Source organism: Planococcus citri, chromosome 1, assembly GCF_950023065.1.
Source record: "Planococcus citri chromosome 1, ihPlaCitr1.1, whole genome shotgun sequence".
Lineage (NCBI taxonomy): Eukaryota > Metazoa > Arthropoda > Insecta > Hemiptera > Pseudococcidae > Planococcus > Planococcus citri.
In genome coordinates, this window is record NC_088677.1 from 89,495,998 (window position 1) to 89,518,032 (window position 22,035).

Genomic DNA, 22,035 nt, shown 5'->3' on the forward strand with positions numbered 1-22,035 from the left:
GAGGAAAAAATCTTTAAATTTGGCACCTGTTGGTGTTTTTTTTTTCTTCGTTTCCTCTGTTGTTGTTGTTGTTGTTACCCAATTTGAAAACCTTCGCGTCAGGAACATTTTCGTCAGAGATTTGAAATCTCTCCCCCCCCCACAACAACAGCACTCGCCATCTTACTTTTGGATAAATATACGAGGGGAACATTTCCGCGATTGGGGAAATTTTGAGGAAGACGACACTTGAGGCTCGACGACTCGGATCGAATTGAGGGCTATGTGCGTGGAACACTCTATAGATTCATATACACAATGTACATTGTACCTATACTGTTGTGTAATGTAAAACCGGCTTCGTAATCAGTCTTGCAAGAAACGAAGAAGAATCACGTAGTACGGGTGTATAGTTTGTTGCACTCTAATTTTCTGTATCATCGAAGGAGTCGATTCACTGCAGACGAGTGAGGTGTAATGTCAGCAGCGAGGAGGAGGAGTAGGCGGCTACGGAGGGCAACTTGTGTTTTCTTTGTTATTATTGTTACTCGCGAAGCAATTAAACGCTGTACGCGAAATTACTCGAAGCGAAGCAACGCGACGACGTAGAACTGGTTCGTTTTATAGTCATCACCGCGTCAAAGTGCAGAGTAAGCTGTGAAATTTTGATCAAAAATTTGTACCCACGAAAAAATCCATCCAATTGTGAAATTGAAAAATGGTATAAGAAACTTGGTACAAAATCACACTTACGAACTCGATTTTACATTTCTAAACCACTGTGTTGCCCCTAACACCTCGAAAAATTTAATTTTCGTTAAAATTGGAATCGGACCAAGCAGCTTACAAGGGAACCTCTTGAGGTGTCCGCCTCCCATTAGAACGGGACCGCGATTTTTGGAAAGAGCATGTTCTAAAACTCCAAATTTTCAGCTGCCCAAGTTCATTTTTCGAATTTTTGAAAATTCAAAATTGACTGTTTTTGGCGATTTATGCTTTTTTAAAAAAAAGTAGGTACGTACATATCTACTTAATCAATAAAAATGTTCAAAATAAGTCCTAAAACTGATATTAACCCCCCAAATCCAAATTTCGCCATTTCCAGCCATTTTGGAGCCTCCAGCGCTATTTTTCAATTTCTCCAGAATTTTGAATTTGCTCCAGAAGGCGTGAATATAAAGTTGGGCAGCTAAAAATCGAGTTGTGTGTCGTACTCGACCTGTTTAACGAATTTATCCACATTTGAGCCGATTCTGGAGCGGACACCTCAAGAGTGGTTTTTTGACCAACTTTTTTTCAAAATAAAAATATTCAAAAATTTCCCGTTTGCGAGAAAATTTTTGAAATTTGCGCGAATTGCAGTATTTTGTCATGAACAAACCCCCTGAGGTCGAATTTCGCCATTTCCATCCATTCTGGAGGCTCCAGGGCGATTTTTCAATTTCTCCAGAATCTTCAATTTGCTCCAGAAGGCGTGAAAATGAAGTTGGGCAGCTAAAAATCGAATTGTGTGTTATACTAGAACTGTTTAACGGATTTTTTCACATTTGAGTCGATTCTGGAGCGGACACCTCAAGAGTGGGTTTTTGACCAGTTTTTTTCATAATAAAAATATTCAAAAATTAAAGGGAGACCCAAGAAAGGCTGGAAATGGTGAAATTCGCACTCGTGTGGTTAGTTAATGACGAAATACAGCGATTCGCGCAAATTTCAAAAATTTTCTCACAAACGAGAAATTTTTGATTTTTGGATATTTTTATTTTGAAAAAAAGCTGGTCAAAAACCCACTCTTGAGGTGTCCGCTCCAGAATCGGCTCAAATGTGGATAAATTCGTTAAACAGGTCGAGTATAACACACAACTCGGTTTTTAGCTGTCCAACTTCATATTCACGCCTTCTGGAGCAAATTGAAGATTCTGGAGAAATTGAAAAATCGTGCTGGAGGCTCCAGAATCAGGGTGTCTACCGGGTCGCTATAGCGCTAAAAGTCGCGAAAAGTCGCTATTTTGAAAATAGGTCGCTAAAGTCGCTAAAAGGTCGCGATTTTCGCCAAAAATACCAAAAAGTCGCTATAAATTGTCCATACTTCAAATTTTTTTACTATTTTTCGTTGTTTTGAGTTTTTTTTTATGTATTTTTATTTACGTACCTACTGATTTTGTTAATTACTTTTAATTTTTTTACCGAAGTAATTCTAATTAATACCTAAGTAACGTTTTTTTCATTGAATTAATAAAATGAAGTTTTCAATTTTTTTTCTTCATAAATTTTTTTCGTGTTACATGGGAACTATCGAAAAATCCCATTTTTTTCGTTGAAAAATTGGGTGTGGAAACTGTTTAAAAAACATTTTCTCGTTGGAAAAATTGAGGGGGGGGGTAGATACTTACCTGAAAAAAAGTCGCTAAAAAAAGTCGCGAAAAGTCGCTATTTTTGAAAATTAAATTTTGGTAGACACCCTGAGAATGGCTGGAAATGGCGAAATTTGGATGGGGGGGGTTAGTTTTGGACAAAATACAGCGATTCGTGTGAATTTCGAAAATTTCCACACAAACGATTACCTTTTGATTTTTTGGATTTTTTAATTTTGAAAAATGCTGGTCAAAAAACCACTCTTGAGGTGTCACTCCTAAAATTGGCTCAAATGTGGATAATCTCGTTAAACAGGTCGAGTATAATACACAACTCGATTTTTACCTGCCCAACTTCATATTCACGCCTTCTGGAGCAAATTCAAAATTCTGGAGAAATTGAAAAATAGCGCTGGAGGCTCCAGAATGGCTGGAAATGGCGAAATTTGGATTTGGGGGGTTAATATCAGTTTTAGGACTTATTTTGAACATTTTTATTGATCAAGTACGTACTTTTTTTTAAAAAAAAAGCATACTTAAATCGCCAAAAACAGTTAATTTTGAATTTTCAAAAATTCGCCAAAATTCGAAAAATGAACTTGGGCAGCTGAAAATTTGGATTTGGGGGTTTTAGAACATGCTCTTTCAAAAAATCGCGATCCCGTTCAAATCGGAGGCGGACACCTCAAGAGGTTCCCTTGTTAGAAATGATTTTCGTTCAACAAGTATTATTACTTGCGATTCTTCACGAAATACGGTACTTCACGACTATAATAAAATCAATAAATATCCTACCTACACACATTGGTCTTACATTAGAGATTTCACTGACATTCGAAACAGAAACCTATTTTACTCGTAAGACTGATAACACCACGACATCGACTCCACACTAAACTGGAACCAGGCCCAAACCCAGGAATAAACAAAAAATGGTTCGTAAATAGATCAACTTTTTCGTTGTCGATGAAAAGCACACCATCTAATCAGATTCTAATTAGTAATTACTACACGTACTCGTACAAATACATTAACCAAACTGCAGTGTAGCTTTAACGATACCCCTAATCTAATCCTGCTCGCGTCAACTCTCATCATTTAACTATTAAACCGACACATTTAGGGGTTCAGCATCATCCACTTTGTATTACTCTTACAACACTATCTCTCTGTCTGTTGTTGTACATCTTCCAGATCTGTCGAATTCGTCCTTGCAGTTCGAAAACAAACCGTCTTCGATGTTGCTGCTGATTGATTAGCCACATGCCAACAGTCTGGCAATAATAATTTCTCGATAACACGTCGACTAAACAATAAACAGCTCATTTTATACACATTTTATCCATCGATGAGAGATACTCGAAATACGAGTATAAGAAGAAAGCATACACTCTCCAACACCAAGATCGGTCTATGCCTTTTTCAACGAGCGATTACGAACACGTTGCCAGGATAAGGCGAGGGAAAAACGACATATTTTTCAAAGCTCCGTATAGTACACAAGTAGGCTGTGAATTCTCATCGCACCTCCTTTTTTTTTCTTCCACCGAGTGTATATTAAAAAGCGGTACATAGTAAACGTACTACAACATACTACACGCCGCATTTAAAAAATGTGAAAAAAAAAACTCGTGAAATTTTAATATTTCCAAGTAAAACACACGGACAAGTATTTATAAGAGAGAGAAAGAAGGCTAAAAGTACGTAAACTGTTGGTACTTGCGGAAAAAAAAAGATGAAATAAAATAAAAAAAATACCTCGCAGTAAATCAAGCGCGTCGAGATAAAACCGATGGTTGGTTTTTTATTATTATTTTTTTTTTTTGCTTTTTTGCACGTTGTTGTATTTAATAAACTAGTATGTACACTTTCGGTATTGTCGACTATGTTTTGATAACATCTACCCGCCGTAAAATACGACTTAGGCGTTTAACATTATATGCTGAAGAAAAAGAGTAAAAAAATTACATTCATCTGCGAGATATACGTACGTATTACGTACACATTCGCATTTTTATAAACAGCGCATGCAGAAAGATATGAAACGAAATTTCACTGGAGGCGAGGAAGGGTGAGAAGGGACGAGGGGAGAGCTCGTGCGAAATTAAAAATATTCGCAGAAAGTCAGCAGCGTATACAAAAAAAAAAAAAAAAGGCATCCTGTAGGGCATCTCTGGTGTTAGCAGCTTATTCTCCCGTTTCGGTGTATATTCCTCGCTCCTTTTCGCCTCCTGCACTGCCCCTGCCATCTTGTACGTATTTTTATATAATACCTGCGAATATTGAAAATGAGAATCTAAGTAGAGGTAGGCAGATGTAGGTCTAGGTATACCCGAACTTGAGCATTTACACGACGCCCAAACCGAAAAAGAAACACACGTAGTACCTACCTAATTAAACACGGCAATAAATATAAGTTAACATCTCTCGTTGGTAATTTACACATCCATCTTGCTTAGTAGAATGGGATAGGTTTCTTTAGCACATTCGAATATATAAGATGGGCCCAGGAGCGTAAGATACGTACGAGTAAACCTTACCAGAGAGTAAATTTTACACGACGAAAAATTATTCATACCTACAAACAAACATACCCTTACAATCGGTACACTTTTTCTCAATTCAACTCTTCGTTTAAAAACAAAACAAAAAAAAAAAATCGTTCCAAATTGGCTCAATTTAGTCGACAGAGTCGAAAACCAATCGCAGTTTTCAAAACAAAAATTCAAGAATACTTTTCGCGGAACCTCCCTAATTGCGTACCTACGTATTTCACCCTCATTTTATACTTCTTCGAGTTCGACAACGTTTATACCGATGGTGAAAATCGGTATACACATCCTACCACAAAGCAGTGTAAAAACCTCGTATAAACACGGCGTAACACTTTGAAATAATTCGATAACCCGAACTAAGCATTTTCTCGGTTTTTAAGGTGGAGAAAAAAGAAAGAAAAATACGTAGTACCACATTAGGAGGAAAAGTGAAGTGAAAAAAACACGCACCCACACACCAGTGACTATACGAGTTGGAGTTTTCACTTCGATGTCGATAAAATTATACTTACCTACCAGATCTTACACATTGTGGGTGACATGGAAATACACGATACACGGTCGTAAAAAAAAAGAAAGAATTTTCAACGCTTTACCGACTCGATTTCCACTTTTTGTGCGAAAATTTACACCCTACGGTTCGAATATAAGGCCCCAAGTGGCGCAGAAATCGCCAACCAAGCGTTATTAAAAAAGAGAAAAACATCTTAGCACGCCATTTTTTTTGCGTTTCAAATCTACTTCTGTCGAGGAGGAAGAGGTAATAACCTTACGCAATGTGCCCAAACATAAAGTTGTACCTTTTATGTATTTTCATAATTTGACAATCCTGCAACCTCATCGTAGTTGTTGTGATCGCTCCTCCTCTGTAGCAGGTAGCTTAACGTGTCGTAGGTACTCGATTCTTTTTTTTTTTTTTTTATGTGACTTTAGTAATCAAAAAAGCTTCAAAAAGTAACCGAAAAAGTTACAAAACGGAAGCAAAACATTTTAATGCGGAAAAAATTACAAACAAAAAACTCGATCGAGATTTCAACAATTTTAAGCAAAACCTCCAAAAAAGTGATTTTTTTCAGAAAAGTTGGACTATTTCGTAATTTTTGGTTAAAAAAATAGAAAATTTTTGGCAATTTCAGGCAGAAACAACACTTTAAGAAAAAGGCAGGACCGTTTAGGAATTTTTGGGGAATCTTATGAAAATAAAACTTTCTTCAAATTGGCAATTATTGTTGGCAAAAAATGAGAGGTTTTCGAAATTTTTGACGGAAAGTAAAGACGTGTAATTTTATTTAAGAGAAACTTCTGGTAATTTCTGGCAAAAAGGCGAGACTTTTGACCAATTTTAACAATTGTTTTTCTCAAGACATTCGGCTGAAATTTGAAAAAAAAATATTTATGAAAATTTTTTAAAAATGAAATTTTAATTAGCAGAATTTTGAAAATACTAAAAACTGTTTTTCCCCATCTCTTCGTTGTTTTGAAAGACTGGTTTTTTGTTTTATTTTATACAACAGTTGGATTTCCTATCGATCAATTCCTATTTTCACTTTTATTATTTACTTTTTTCACCTCCTGTCGCGGATTTGCGATCATAATTATTTGGCTATGTTTTCGTTGTATTTAAACTTTGTGAATTCAGTTGATAACGCGCCGCAATTTAAAATAACCAAATCAGCTTTTGAAAATCTTTGGCAACAAATAATTTCTGATGATGTAGATTTTTGTAAAAATAATTCGATAGAATGGAAACTGTTGCCTGAATATGCCCCATGGTATGGCGGTTTTTACGAAAGGTTAATTGGTATAGTGAAAATGTCGCTAAAGAAAACAATTTTTAATTGTATAATAACAAAAAATCAATTAAGAACCGTGTTGTACGATGTAACTTCTGTAATTAATTTGCGTCCTATCGTTTATGTTGGTGAAAATGATAGAAATGTATTAACACCTAATGATTTGATGAATACCAAATTCAATTTTAGTCCAGATATCGATAATGTTGAGTAAAAATATTAAACGCGATGTACCTAATCGTAAATTTATGGAAAAGATCTAATGATATAATTAATCAATTTTGGAACGTTTGGAAATTTCAATATTTAACTAGTCTTCATGAACGTAATATTAGTATAAAACAAAAGAAAAATGTACAGTGGAACCTCGATAACTCGAAATCCAAGGGGAATGGTCATTCATTCGGCTTATAGAGGTTTTCGAGATAATCAGTTTCGAGTTATGCAGGTAAGATTTTGAGAGAGTTTGAGTTATAGAGGTTTTACAAAATGAATGAATTTAGAGATATGTAAGTGCATAAAAGATAGAAGTATGAATTGAAATATTCGAGTTATAGAGGTAAACGCCAGACAACGCACGACTTATAGAGGCTTTCTCACTATTCTTGGCAAAAGTTTAGCTTGGAGTTACAGCTGAGCTATGTAAGTGCATAAAAGATAGAAGTATGAATTGAAAAATATTTGAGTTATAGAGGTAAACGCTCGACAACGTACGACTTATAGAGGTTTTCTTGCTTTTTTGGCAAAATTTTAGCTTCGAGTTATGACTGGTTTGTGTAGTGAATTTCGACTTATCCGAGTAAAGCTAACATTGAGTGTTATGGAGATTTCAAGGGGAATGGAGGTTGGTTCGGCTAATAGAGGTTTTTGAGTTAGAGAGTTTCGAGTTATCGAGGTTCCACTGTAGTAGAAATCTACTACAGATCGCACCTCGGGAGTAATAAGGTGACATCTCAAAAAAGTGAAATTTTACAGAAGAGTGATTTTCTTTTTTTTTCAAACTTGATTCATTATTTTTATCAACTTATAATTAATTGTGAGGAATGAATAGCACCTCATTTTAAAGATCTGGTATCCTACCTTCATTTAGCATAAGAACACTTTGAAAAATAAAATCTTAAAGAGGAAATATTTCAATGTTTGGAAAACATTTTGAGTTAGCACCTTTCATTAAAGTTGATGTGGAGGCGAAAAGAAGCGTCCAAAAAAATTTTCACGTTAACAAAGTTGTAGAGAATTAAATTTCCAATCGACATAATGTCATTAGTTTTTTTCTAGAGTGCTTAGTTTTTGAGTTTTTCTCAAAAAACTAAAATTTCATTATATGTGCAAATTCATTTTTCTGAAAAGTGATCAATTTAAAAAAATTTTCCCTTTTGGTACAAACCAATAAAAAATGCACTCCTTGTGACTATTTCTAACTGACAAACATTCAAAACAATCAAAACTGTTTGTTAACACTTTGTATGTATGAAATTTGCTCAAAAAAGGTGGAGTTTTTTGAGATGTCACCTTATAACTCCAAACAACTTGCAATGTTGTTGAGATTTTGAGTTAGGCCATTTGGGTTTTTTACATGATCTAGATAATGTACCCAACTCAAAGTGTTATTTTTGGTTGAGGGGGGTCATACAAGCCCCAAAAATGCAAAAACATCAAAATCAATTATTTTTGAGATGTCACCTTATTACTCCCGAGGTGCGAGATCTCCTACTATAGGAACTAAATAGTTCCTATAGTAGGAGATATTGTATTAATCGAAGGTGATAAAAAATTTTGTCCTAGAGGAGAGTGGAAAGTTGGTAAAGTAATTAATGTTGATGTTAGCTCGGACGGTAATATCAGGTCGGCGATCGTTGAAACTAAAAATTCTAAACTTACCCATCCCATTAACAAATTGTATCCCTTAGAAACATCATAATTTTTCTCGTTTACTTATTATTTTAAATTTAAAAATTCGTTTTTCGTCGGGAGTGTCGCGGATTCGCGATCATAATTATTTGGCTATGTTTTCGTTGTATTTAAACTTTGTGAATTCAGTTATATTCGGCTACGAGGTCCGTTATCTGAAGTAATCCAAAGTTTGAAATACAGTGAAACCGCGATAAGTGCAAACTCAAGGGACCAGAAAAATTAGTGCACTTATTAAGTTTTTCACTTAAAAGGGTTTGCACTAAGCAAGGTTATTTTTTCGCAATTTGCACTTATCAAGGTGAATAAATTACGCGACAAGTACCTCATTTTTTTAACTCAATTTTGATGATTATTCATTTGATTTTACATTACCTACATCCATTTTCTGCCAACTTTATACTTTTTCAATTTTACACAATTTTTTTTTTGGACATTCTACTATTTCAGTGTAAATGTTGGAGGATTTTTTGAATATTTTCTACATGTTTTACTGAATTTTTCAAATTTTTAGTCTAGTTTGAATGATTTTCACTAAAATGTCGCCAAATTCATTGCACTTATCGAGGTACTGTTGCAGTTATGGGGGTGAATTTACATAGTAAATCGACTGTAGGGACCGGGGATTAATTTTGGTTGCACTTAACATGAATTTTCACTTATTGAGGTTGCACTTATCGCGGTTTCACTGTACAACGAAAACATAGCCAAATAATTATGATCGCGAATCCGCGACACCTCCCCTCACCCCTCCTAAAAATTGAGCCAATACCATCTCATCTCAAACTTGAGTTCGAGTGAGAATCGTAGAGACAGAGGATCATATTGTGAGAGGACTGAGGATGGATACAGCTTTGATGTCTGTTTTGGAAACTGCCATTAGCCGAAGGGACAAACTTTGGACGACACGACTCGTGTAAGTGACACGTGACGTGTGCTCAAACATAGTTATAATATGGTATACGCATCGTGTGTAATCGCATACGATACGCAGGAGAGATGAATACTCTCAAGTAGTACGAGTATGTGCTGCCATAATGAGAAATTACATTCGCAAAGTATCGCTTTGTGCTAAGAAAAGCGTCAAGACGTCTGCGAAGATGGCAGACAAGAAGTGCAGCATCCGTATATTGTATACTCGTAGCTGCAACATGAGCGATAATAGTGGTGATGGTTTTACCCAACGAATATGTTATTTGTTGGCTTATATGTATTATGTACATATAGCGTATGTTTGATAGGACTGCTTGTTACCATGTTGTTGTATGTATATGTTACTACGAATATCGTGTTACCATAAAATGAGACCCTGTCGTGTAATAGGAAAATGATGACAAAAGTTCATGAAAAGCGCGGACATAGACGCGATGAGGCGACATGGCGCGGCGCGGCGGTGATATTAATATCGTAGATACGATACGATAGTTTGGAGTGAATCTACCTCCCCCTCTTCCACTTGCTCTCTGTCTCATGTACCTACTCTTGAACAACACACCTCATCCTCATCCAGTCCTCCCACGCTTTTGGTAACAACCGCGATTATAATTGTTGTTATTGTAATCGAAAGGAAGGGTTGTGAGCGCAGCGAAGAGTTACCGAGATGTTATTGTACGCCACCCCGAGCCTCGACATCCCTATTATAAGCAACTTTTAATTGCTACGATGGAAAATTTCTGTATAGGAAACTTCTGCATTAAGCAAACGTTCGCGACTCGCGTCTCATTTTCTCTCGCTTTTTCGTGTGCCATCGTCATCTCAGCTACACCTTGTTCGGAGTTCTGCGTGTGCTTTAGAGCATTAGAGAACGATGCTGCGAGATGTGAGAAATTCACTCGCAGAGGAGCGCCGCCGTCGTCCTTTCTCCTTCAGGACAATGTACTTTCTATGTCTGCAGGTAGAAACGTGCGTGTATTTTCATTTTTAAAGGTGTCCCTTTTTTTTTTTTCATAATTATTTTTGGTGAACATTGTTAATGAATAATGAACCCTGCCTTCTGCAAAAATTTACCAAAAGTTACTTACTACGATCAAAAATCGCAGAAAATCTTGCCTCCAGTCGAAATCACTAAAAATTCCAAAAATGATTTTCCCTGACTTTTCACAGTTTCCTGATTGATTTTTCCAATTTGCCAGAATCATCCAACTATACAGAGGAAGAAGGTCAAATTCATGAGGAGGAGACTTTAATGTACTTAATTCAAGTCAAAATTTCTCCGAAGAAATGCAGTACCTTTTGCATTGCCTTATTTTTTTTATCCAGCTTACACCGACCCCCCCCCCCCCCCGAAGAAAAAATATTTTTGAACCGGTTGGAATTTGTTGACGAAACGCTCTATCTCTGGAATCCGACGCTCTAATAAAATTTTTACAAGTATTAATTTAACAAGTAAGTGTTGCCATCTTATGAGGCACAAAATGAACATTTTTTTCCAATTTTCACCAATTCATTCATTTTGAGGTTTTTAAAAAATTTTAAATCAATGATTCTGAGAAAAAATACAGTACTTTTCAGGCAAAATGCAGTACTTTGTAGTACTTGCAGTACCGAGGATTTCAATGCAGTACTTTTACAGTACTTGCAGTACCTGTTAAGACACGCTGAAAAATGAAAAAAAAAAAAATTAATGGGAAATTACAAGCTGGACTTGGGAAATGAAAAAAAAGCCAAAAACAGACTATTTCTACAAAAATAGAAATTTTTGACGATTTTGGCAAAATATGACTTTTTTTTGCAAACATAAAGATTTTTTAACAATTTTGACAAAAATTACACTAAAACTTCTAATTTTGACATTTTTTGAAAAAAATGACTTTTTGGGTTTTGATAAAAAACAATACTTTTCATCGTAGTTCGGACAAAAAATAGGGTTTTTTGAGAGGACGGGGGGGGGGGTTAGACTGAAAATTTGCCGATTGATATAGGGAGAAAATACCAATTTTGCCAGTTGATCTCACATTCATATGTCTCATAAAAATTGTCCTTTTCTGTTTCGGAGTTACTTGAAAACAAAAAACAAATTGGCCCGACAGGGTGTTTAAAAAAATTCCCAGACAAAAAATCACGACTTTAGCATGACTTTTTCATATTTTTACCGCATAAAAATTACCCCCCCCCCTTCCAAAAAAATGGAACAATTTGAAACTGCGAGGATTTTTTTAAAATTTTTAAGTAAATAGGTATTTCAGTTTTTTCGTTTTTCTGATTTTTTGAACAAATTTTTTATTTTATGGACATTTTAAAATGACTTTCATGGCGGTTAGACGCCCTTTATTTTCGAGAGCCCTGAAAACGTGGAGTTTGGAGTATTTTGAGAGAATTAAAAACGAAGTTTTTTTTATGCAAGGATTTTATTTTTTGGCTTTAAAAATTTTCCAACTCGAAAGATTTTGCTTTAGAATGTTAATTTTGAAAAAGAAAAGAGAACAGGCCCAAGTGAGGGCGAAACGAAAAGTTAGTATTTTTTTCTTTTTAGAAATTTCAATTTTGAAAAAAGAAAATGAAACAAGCCTGAGCGAAGCGAGAATGCAACTGATACGAGAAAACCAACATCACACATTTCCTTTTACGTCCCCCCCCACCTCTTCCATTTCACAAACCACATAGAAATTCACGCAAAACTCGACAACTTCGCAGCACAACAAACGAACCGAGAATAACAAAAGACAAACGAGCGTAAAAATTGGGTTGAAAAAAAAATATGAGCAATAGTAACAACTTGAGACAGTTTCGATAAAATACGCGTCGCGTACAAATCAATGACGCAGCTTCTATCATCCGCTCAAGTACCTGGTTACCTTACTTCCCTACCTGTACCTATATCTACTTTTCAAAATACGCATCGTCTTTTTCGACTTTCGTCTACACATTGTAAATAGGCAGAGTTAGTACGTGCCTTGTTCTCGCACTCTTCGCGTCTTTTTCGACCTTCTCCTCCAGTCTCAGTCCTCGTTCTCTCAAGAAGACATTCGACATCGACAAGCGACTTTCACAAATGAACGAACTCAAACCGCAGCAGCCGCAGCGTTGAAACAGTCAAGTAGAACACACCGAGTAAGACGTGAAGTTATGACTGAAATATTCGCCTATGCCGTTCCTTTTTCGTATATTTTTTATTTCACTTCGCCTCTTCTTACAGTTCGTACCGTCGTCGTTGTCGTCGTCATTTTTCGAATATAAAATCAAATATTTAAAAAAAAAAGGAAAGAAAAAACACGTCATTTTTACGACATTTTCTTTTCTTTTCGTTTTGTTCGACGACTCGACTCGCGATTGTGACATTTTCCTCGGCAGTGCTCACATTTCGCTTTGTCGTCACCTCGTTATAGGTTGGCAATGGCAATATTTTGCTTTTACCGCGACACGATGACAAAACTGACGATTGAAAAGTACGTATAAGAAACGTCGCGTCGTCGCTCGATATACGTCGCCAATAAACCCTTATAGCCATCGTCGTCGAGATTTTCCATCGTCTTCGACAGCCGAGCGGATCGTCGTATACGTAATTAACAAGCGCCTTCATCCATTTGTTTGCATCAGTGTTTCAGCGAAGACGGCTCGGTTTGAAATTTTTCATCACGTTCGGCAGAGATGAAAACACGTGCCAGAATAAAAATACGCGGCGCGGCGTGGCATGGCGTGGCGCGAAGCCGCCATCATTATCGGAGGATTAAATCGACTATTTGCCGAGGATTATGGTTGGCAAACTGTATACGCCGAGACGTGCACCGCACCGTGTCGAACAATTTCGCATTTTGTACCCAGTTTATCACACACGTCGCGCATTTTTTCCATCCTTGCCAAATAATAATTTTCTCATACCCAGAGTCAGGAGAGACGTCGGATGTCGGGGGCCATATCGTAACCCATCATCTCTAACCTGCAATCGTTCGCCTGACACGCCATGCAAAGTGCATAGCAGCATGTTATGGTGCATGACCTTTTCAAGAAAAGTCACAATTTTCAGGTACCTGACCTTTAAAGTAGAGCTCTCAATTGCTCCAAAAATGGAATCTTTTGAAAACTCGCAGTCACCAAATTGAACGAAATTAAGCTAGATCAAAAGAGCACGTTCGAAAGTGTCAAATTGAAATTAATATTTTACAAAAAATTTTAAAAACCACCCTTGAAACAGCTTTTGTGGGGGGCAAGGGATGAGCCTCTGCAAATGCCTTTTTTAAAGAACTGTGAATAAATTTTCAATAAGCGGGTGCCACCTGGAAACAGTAGTTCAACTACTGGCCAATCATCCTATCACCGGTCAATCATGCACCCTATGCCCACGTTAAAAAGGCCCTTCTCAGGGCCTCCAACGAGGACACCTCCCTTAAGGATCATGTCCATAAACATAGAGGGCCTGTCAGGGCCAAACGAAGATATGTGACGCGGCCAGCGATACCATACCATATGTCGGAAAACTTTTTTTTGAGATAATCACGTTTTCATGGAAAAAGTCAGAAAATATCAAAAAAAAATTTTTTGTCGATTCATATACTATGAAGCCTATACTTTGGAATGGGTGTACCCACCGATCTCAAACACGTCGTTTTAGTGGTGAAAAACCGGTTTTACAAAAGTGCTTTTCATAAAAAAATGTCAAAAAAAAAAAAATATGATGTAAAACCATTAAAAGATGAAGAAAATCAAAAAAAAAAAAAAAAAAATTTAAAAATGTTACAAAAATAACCCAAACTTTCAAACACATTTTTCTCAGAATTTTGGTTTTTGAATTTCAAAAAATACGCAACTTTGAAATTTTGAAAATTTGTCAGATTTTAATATTTTGAAAATCTGTTTGCACCATTGAAAAGAGGAAGAAAAACACTACCAGAAACCACAATAAAACGAAAAAAATTTTTGCCGACATATGGTATGGTATCGCTGGCCGCGTCACATATACTAACTGAAATGGTTAAGAACCTGAACATACTAGTAGATGTGATCGCCATTCAAGAAAAGGTGCTTTCATGATTGTCTGTAACTAACTGTAATAAAAGTTACGGTCTGTTATGGAAAAGTAAAATACAAGAATTCTTATGGCGTAGTTCACGTTGTCCGTAACCGTAACTTTTTGTTTTACAGAAAAGAACAAGGAAAATTACAGAAAAGTAAAAAAAAATTTACTTTTCTGCAACAAGCCGTAAGAGTTACGGACAATCATAAACGCACCTAAACACACAGGCGCAGAGAAAGCCAGAAGCCAAAAATCGAAGGAATGAAACTTATTATTAATAGACCCCATGAAAAATATGGAAATGCCATACTAGTTAAGCTAAACATGGAGGTAAAAAGTATTTCACTGTCTAACAAAAATGATGTCGAGATTCTAACAATCGACATGGGAACCTGCTTAATCTCATCTGTTTACAAACCACCAAATGTAGAATTTACATGGAAAGAAAACAGCTATGTCCCACCCACAGAAACAAGAATAATAGTTGGAGACTTCAACAGCCATAGTGTAAGCTGGTCTGTTGTGTCACCTATACAAGATTTTTGAAAGAGTCATCTTAAAGTGCATGGCTGACTGTATAGATGAGGGGCTGATCAGACAGCAGGCTGGATTTAGACCAGGAAAATCATGCACTGGCCAGATATTACACTTAACACAGCACATTGAAGATGGCTTTAAAAAGAAGAAAGTCACTGGAGTAGTGTTTGTCAACCTCACAGCAGCTTTTGACACAGTGTGACACCGACTACTCCAGTATAAGGTGTACCAACTTCCAAGGGATTTTAAATTTACACAGATAGTCACTATGTTGATGAAAGACAGAAGATTCTATGTGACACTCAGCGGTAAAAACAGCACCTGGAGGGGCAAAAGAACGGATTGCCCCAAGGCAGTGTTCTGTCACCAATTCTCTTCAACATTTACGCCAATGACTAACCAATTGGACCAGATACTAACCACTTTCTGTATGCAGATGATCTTGCACTAACTGCCCAACATGATACATTTGCGGAGATGGAGGACACACTAAACCAGGCTATAGAAGAACTAGGCACTTACTATAAAGATAACCACCTGAAACCAAATCCAACAGAGACGGAGACATGCTCTATTCATCTCAGAAATTGTGAAGCAAAGCGTCAATTGAATATTCAATGGGGTGGAGCAGATCTGAAACATGCAGATAACCCCAAATACCTGGGTGTAACCCTAGATAGGTCCTTGACCTACAAAAGGCACTGTGAGGCAACTAAAATGAAAGTTGCAGCCAGGACAAATATGTATAATTCACAAACTAGCAGGCAACAGTTGGGGAGCTAAGCCTCAAGTTATGAGAGCATCTGCACTAGCACTGGGCTATTCAGTGGGGGAGTATGCCTACCCTGTTTAGAGTCGTTCAGCACATGCAAGTAAAGTCGATATACCCTTAAACGAAGCATGTAGATTGGTGACAGAGTGCTTACCCCCAACACCATTGAATAACCTGTATGAGTTGAGTGGAACTGCGCCACCAGCAGTCAGACGTGAAGTTGCATCCATGGTAGAGAAGACAAATATGCTAAAAAATCCGCTGCATCCAATGTATGGTTATGAAGAACTGGCAGAAACCTGCCTCAGATCTAGACACAGTTTTATTAAAACAGTTGAAGAACTAAAAGATACACCTTGCACAGGTAGATGTCGCATATGGAATGCAGGTGTTGAGGGAAGAAGTAGGCAGGAAGCCCTACCAAGTGGAGAACATTTGAAATATGGACTGTGGAAAACACTTAACAGATTGAGGAGCGGAGTCACATGATCTAAGTACAACCTTCATAGATGGCAGTTTGCTATCTGTGTGACTGCGGCGATGTTCAGACTGACAAATACTTATTTGAATGTGAATTATCAGGAAAAATTGATTCTGGAAAATTAAATGGGACACTTGACGATGAAGCAGTTAGATTCCTCGAGTACTGGCAGGAGGAGGGTATTTAGATTTAGACTTAGATTATGATTTAGATTGACTTTTTCATGTTAATTCAGGCATGTCGACCGGATATGAGAAAAAAACAGCTTTTTTGAATTGAAGGGTTCCTTTCCAAGTCGGCCTAAGTCCATCTTTTTCGTTTCGAGAAAAACACAAATAAGTGTTTTTCTCGCCCTTCCGCTTCAATAATAAACGATGTGATTATATGGTTGTGAAGCTTGATCTTTCTGCTTTAAAGTACCGTATTGGTATTTTTTTAATTTTGCGTATTTTCAGCTCCAGAGCGCGTCAAACAGTCAGAAAAAGTGGACTTAGGACCATTTGGAATTATCTGATGTTAAAAATTTCGAAAAAGAGCTGAAAAACGCGTTTTTTCAAAAAAAAATTCACGAATCATTAATTTAATACATTTCTGAAACAATTTCATTCGAAGCACCTTCAAATTTCGTCTCTCGAAAATCGTTGAAAAACTTGAAAAAAAAACCGGCACAACCGCACTTGTATACAAATTCTTAAAAAATGTATGATTTAGGCCACTTTGGAATAATCAGCTGTTTTTTCGAGCCGGCAAAACAGCGCTCCTGAGTGAAAAAAGTAACGCCAGGTGTTGGGACAAGGTGATAAAGGTGTTAACCGACCTGTACCAGCAGATGGCGCTGCTAACTCAAAAATGATAAAAATGGACTTAGGCCGACTTGGAAAGGAACCCTTCAATTTTTTAAATTTTTAAAAATTGATCAAAAAACAAAAAATGAAGCTTTAGCGCCTGAAATTTTCGATATGGCGATTCTTCGGTCTAACTTGGTTTCGTTCACAATTCGAAGACTGCGAATTCAGAAGATTCTCTCGTAAGAGATCCGCGTCTACGCAAAAACTGAAGTCATTTTCAATCATCATCACTACAATAAAATTCAATTTCCAATTTTTCCCGTCGTCGTGACTCGTGATTCCGACTCGCTACAATCTGCGAGAAGATATTTTCATAGAATACTAACCCACACATTTACACAACCTATACTCGGGTCATGGAAAAAATTTCATCCGATGTGCCGTTTCTGCGTTATACTCGTAACTGTCACAATGCAGAAAGGGATACGACGCCAGATTCGGGAAATTGGTTCGGACTTTTTATAGCGCACACAAAATACACACCATCACCTTTGCCGGCGCCGCAACCGAGCGATATCGCTTTTAAATTTTATTTATTACGTTTCAACCCTTTCGCGACGGACGGCCGGCCCCGGCCGAAAACTATACGACGAGACCGAGACCGAGCCCGAGCCAGAGAGAACAGGCGAAATGGGGACGAGGGTCGACGCAAAGGCTCTACGTGCACGGTTACAACATTTTCTACGAATACATAGGTTAGGTTAGGTATATTATACCAAGTATATAGAGCATTTACCAACTCGGTTTTTATAGATATAATACGTAGACTGCATCCTGCGGTTCTATTTTTCACTGTGAACGACATTTTAGCCAGACTGTAATAGGGTAAAATAGAAAAAATCAACGCTTCGCGTATATACGAGTAAAACGAAGGAAAAAAAATTTCATTTTCACAACGCCACGTCTCGAATTATAAAAATGATTTACGAACGTGTTTCCAAAACCCAAACGATATTAATCGAAAACCTAACATCGACGACTCGACGTTGAAATAATCTCTTTATTTGCTTTTTCTTCGCGTTCTTATTCCTAAAAAAAAAAAATCGTTTCCTTTTTTTCGTTGACCACCCCCTCCCTCCCAAGCCAAAAAATTCGCATGAAAATTCATTTAGAGTATTCTTTCTTCAAACATGCTCGTGATTTTACTGGAATAAAGAAGAGCAATAACTACATTTTTTTTTATTCCAATAGTACCCTCCAAGCCCCCTCATTGTGGGTTTTTGTGAAAAAATGAAGATCTGAAAATTTTAGCTCCCAGACTTGAAATTTAGTCCTCATGAGTGTAATTAGAAGTAATTATGCAGATGTATTTTACCGAATAAAAAGGCGAAAAGTATCGTTTTCGAGTTGGTTTATTGCTTTTTAAAATACGAGAATTCTACTGTACCTTTCAAGTATTATGATATCAGAGAATGAACTAGGTACACTGTGGGGCTGTTCATCTTCGGATTGAGATTTATTTGCTTTGGAAAAGGTTGGTTGGTTGGGTCATTCGGTCGAGTCTTTTCAGTCGCATTGCTGTGCAGTGTGCCATGCCACCTGTACCGTAATATGCTACTTTTTGTCGGAGGTTTAAACTTTTCGGTGCAGTACTGTTAGTTGTATTTACTGTTTGGTTTATGTGTATTTTATACTCGTATGTCGAACGTACGAGTATGTTGGGTCGTGTCGTCGTGATCGAAGACGAGAACCGAGCACTTTGATAATATAATGTATGCTTATACGATGATTTATCGATGTGTAGGCTGTAATTTGTACTGTGTAATGTTTGTAGATATTATTGTTGTATTGTGGTACCGTTATTTTTAGACCTATCGGATTATTTATTCGAACCTATTTTGTTTCTTTTGTTTCAGGTAAATGAATATAAGTACACAATGTACGAATACAAAAGCACCGTAGACGTTTAGACCGACGAATTACACGTATTACCTACTGCTTTCAACCGGTCTCGTAATCGAGTCGTAACGTCGACGTGACGTTTTACTTCCGGTTTTACACGGTTCAAAGATTTGTCTCGGGTCTCGACGACGTTCGAATTTCCAAAAAGATGGGAAAATTTCAGACGAAAAGTGTATTGTAATTTTCTGCCTGCCTGCAACCGCGGTACGTTTGGTTTATTAATATTTCTTCATCGTTCGGTCAATGTTTTAGTATCGTAATGAAATGAAGTTGAAGTTCTTTTCGCAAGTGCGCAATAATGTTGTACATATTTTCCGACTTCGGATACGCGGAAAAATTCTAAACGTATGGCGAAGCGATAAGAGTTTTATTTATTCGAATTGTTGGAATTCATTTGACGTCGACTGGCTGAAGACCGAGGGACGCTTTTGTTAATGGTTGTATTTTATTAGCTTAGCGTGACGCGAGTTAAAGGATGAAAAAAGAACGCAGGACGAGGAGCAGGAGCGAATCTTTGCACGTTTCATTGCTCTCGATCTCGAATCTCGATGTTTGTGTACGAGTTGCTCGCGTATTCGCCAGTCCCCGATCCGTCAGAGTGCGCTAGTGTGGTCGTTGGTGATGAGACCATTCTAGGATTGTGCAGGTATCCTATGATTAGCTATGATGAGATCTGTATTAATATTGAATGGAAGCAAATTAATGCGTAACGTTGAAATTCGTTTTTCTCGGAACTGAAGGGGTTTAGGAAAATTTTTGTCAGAACATAAATTGAAGAGGACGAAATTTCCTATCGATTGGTATATTTTTCTTCGAGTTTCGTACAGAAATGGCGATTTTTTAAACATTTTTATGGACAGATTTTTTAAAATGTCAACTTTAAATTGAAATTACGGAAAATTTTCAGTGGACACATAGGTACTTTAATATACCAAAATGTTCAGAATTTCATCCCCTTTCAAATGGTTTTTTACCGAAAGCGCTAGCAGTTACCGTTCAAAAGTTTCCAAAGTTCAAAGCTTTGAACTTTCACAACTTTTGATCGAAAGGTGCTAGAGCTCTGGGGGAAAAACGAGGTTGTAGAGGAGAAAGAGTAGATCATTTTTCATGTTTCAAACACCTATGTGCTCGATCAAATTTTCGATTTATTAAAGTTCAAAGTTTCAAGGTTGAAATTTTTTTACATTTAAATTAAAATAAATCAAAATTTTGATCGAGCACATAGGTGTTTGAAGAATGAAAAATGATCTACTTTCTTTCCTCTACAAGCTGGTTTTTAATTCAAATCTGTAGCATTAACCATTCAAAAATTATTCAAAAAAAACTAAGAAATTGGGCAAGATACCATAAGACAATCGAGTGGCTATCCTAGGATGGGGTAATTCACAACTTCTCCACCAGAGCGCGTATCTTTGGTGGGGACTTGCGAATTGTTCTGGTATAAATATTTTGTTTCCTCGTTCTACTCGTACTCGTACTAGTCGTACTGCAGGTAGTATACAACTACACAACACACACAACTATACAATAGTACAATAGAATGGGTACAATATAATTGGAATAATTCGACACTCGGCGCGATAATGGAATTGAAGAGCAAAACAAAAGGCCAAGAAAAAAGGTGACATTGAACGTGGCCGAAGCACGTGCTACGTATCAATGTAGACGTACATTTATAAAATCGAAATAAAGAAGGAGAGGATATTATACAGACGACAGAATCGATTCGACGAAGACGAAGACTTTTATGAGTGTATTATATGAAGACGATGGAAATGATAGGAGAATTCACGGTCATTGGGCTTGGGCCAAATATTTTTACGTTCGAAAATCCGTTTCGGTCAATTTAGCATTTCATCATTTTATTGTACCTACATATAGATTTCAAATGGTGGTGCGCGTTGGATTGTTTATACGTATAGGTACATATCTGTTGTCTGTATCTGTCTGTGTGATATCTATAGCCATAGCGGTGGATTGGATTGGACGAAAGATGTAATTGGTTTTATGGTCTTTTGGTACGATGACGATAAGTTGCGGTTGTATCGAGTGCGCGGGCGCCTCTTCGTACACCATTGGACAAATTATTACCTTCGTACCTTTTACGTGGAATTGTGTACCTATACGAGTAGTTTTCGAAGACGTGGTCTCCGAAGTGTGGGCATCTGGGCATTCGAGGTACGCGTGTGGTGGTCAAATCGTGTGACCGATGAAATTGATATTTTTGAGGTCGCTGGTCCAAATGGCCCATCAACCATCAGTCGACTATATAGATTCGAGTATTTGGTACTGCTGGGTAGGTATTTTGATCGTATTCCGTGAAATTGCGATAATCGTGCGGTGTACGTACTATTAAGAGATGAATATTGAATGTATTGATGGATGAACCTTTACTATGGATTGAAATCAGTGCAGTTCTTTTGGAAGATGAAAATGTGCTGGTCGAAGTGAAAAATGAGTTCTGGGCATTGCCTTCTTAGGAATGATCAGTCTTCAGAATTTGAGAATGATGGTAGGTTTCAATTTGGAAAAAAATGAGTGTCAAGTGGGCTGCGTCTCATCTTGGATGAATCAGAGGTGTTGTCGAGGTGGCTCTAAACAAAAGTTATGTTTGAGGAAATTTTTTTCAATTATTTTCACTCTCGTCACCTAAAATTGTTGAGTTTTTGGGAGAAAAATCTCAAAGAATTCAAGGCACCTTTCAACTTTGAAAATAAGGTCGTACTGGGAAGCCCCCCCCCCCCTCACACTCTCGGAATACTGAAAAAATGAGAATATTTTTGGGAAAATTGGTCCCATTTTGACCAAATTTGACACTTTTTGACAATTTTGACAAAAATGGGCATATTTTGACAGAAATGACAATTTTGTTTAAAAAAGGCCCCCTCCCTGACAATTTTACCAGAAATGGTCATTTTTGATAATTTTGGAAAAATTGCTCCCTTTTTGACAATTT

General features: G+C 37.1%; 1 protein-coding gene across 3 annotated transcripts in view; it reads left to right on the top strand.

The window, feature by feature from the left end:
* The window catches only part of shg (shotgun), a 270,108-nt gene that overhangs the window by 166,049 nt on the left and 82,024 nt on the right, over positions 1–22,035 (top strand). The window contains exon 1 of one of the 3 annotated variants that reach the window (XM_065356711.1): positions 19,132–19,283. The exons of the other annotated variants lie outside the window; for them this stretch is intronic. The gene's annotated coding sequence lies outside the window, so the exon portion shown is untranslated. Of the gene's footprint in view, positions 1–19,131; positions 19,284–22,035 lie in introns of those variants that run through there. 3 annotated transcript variants of the gene reach the window in all.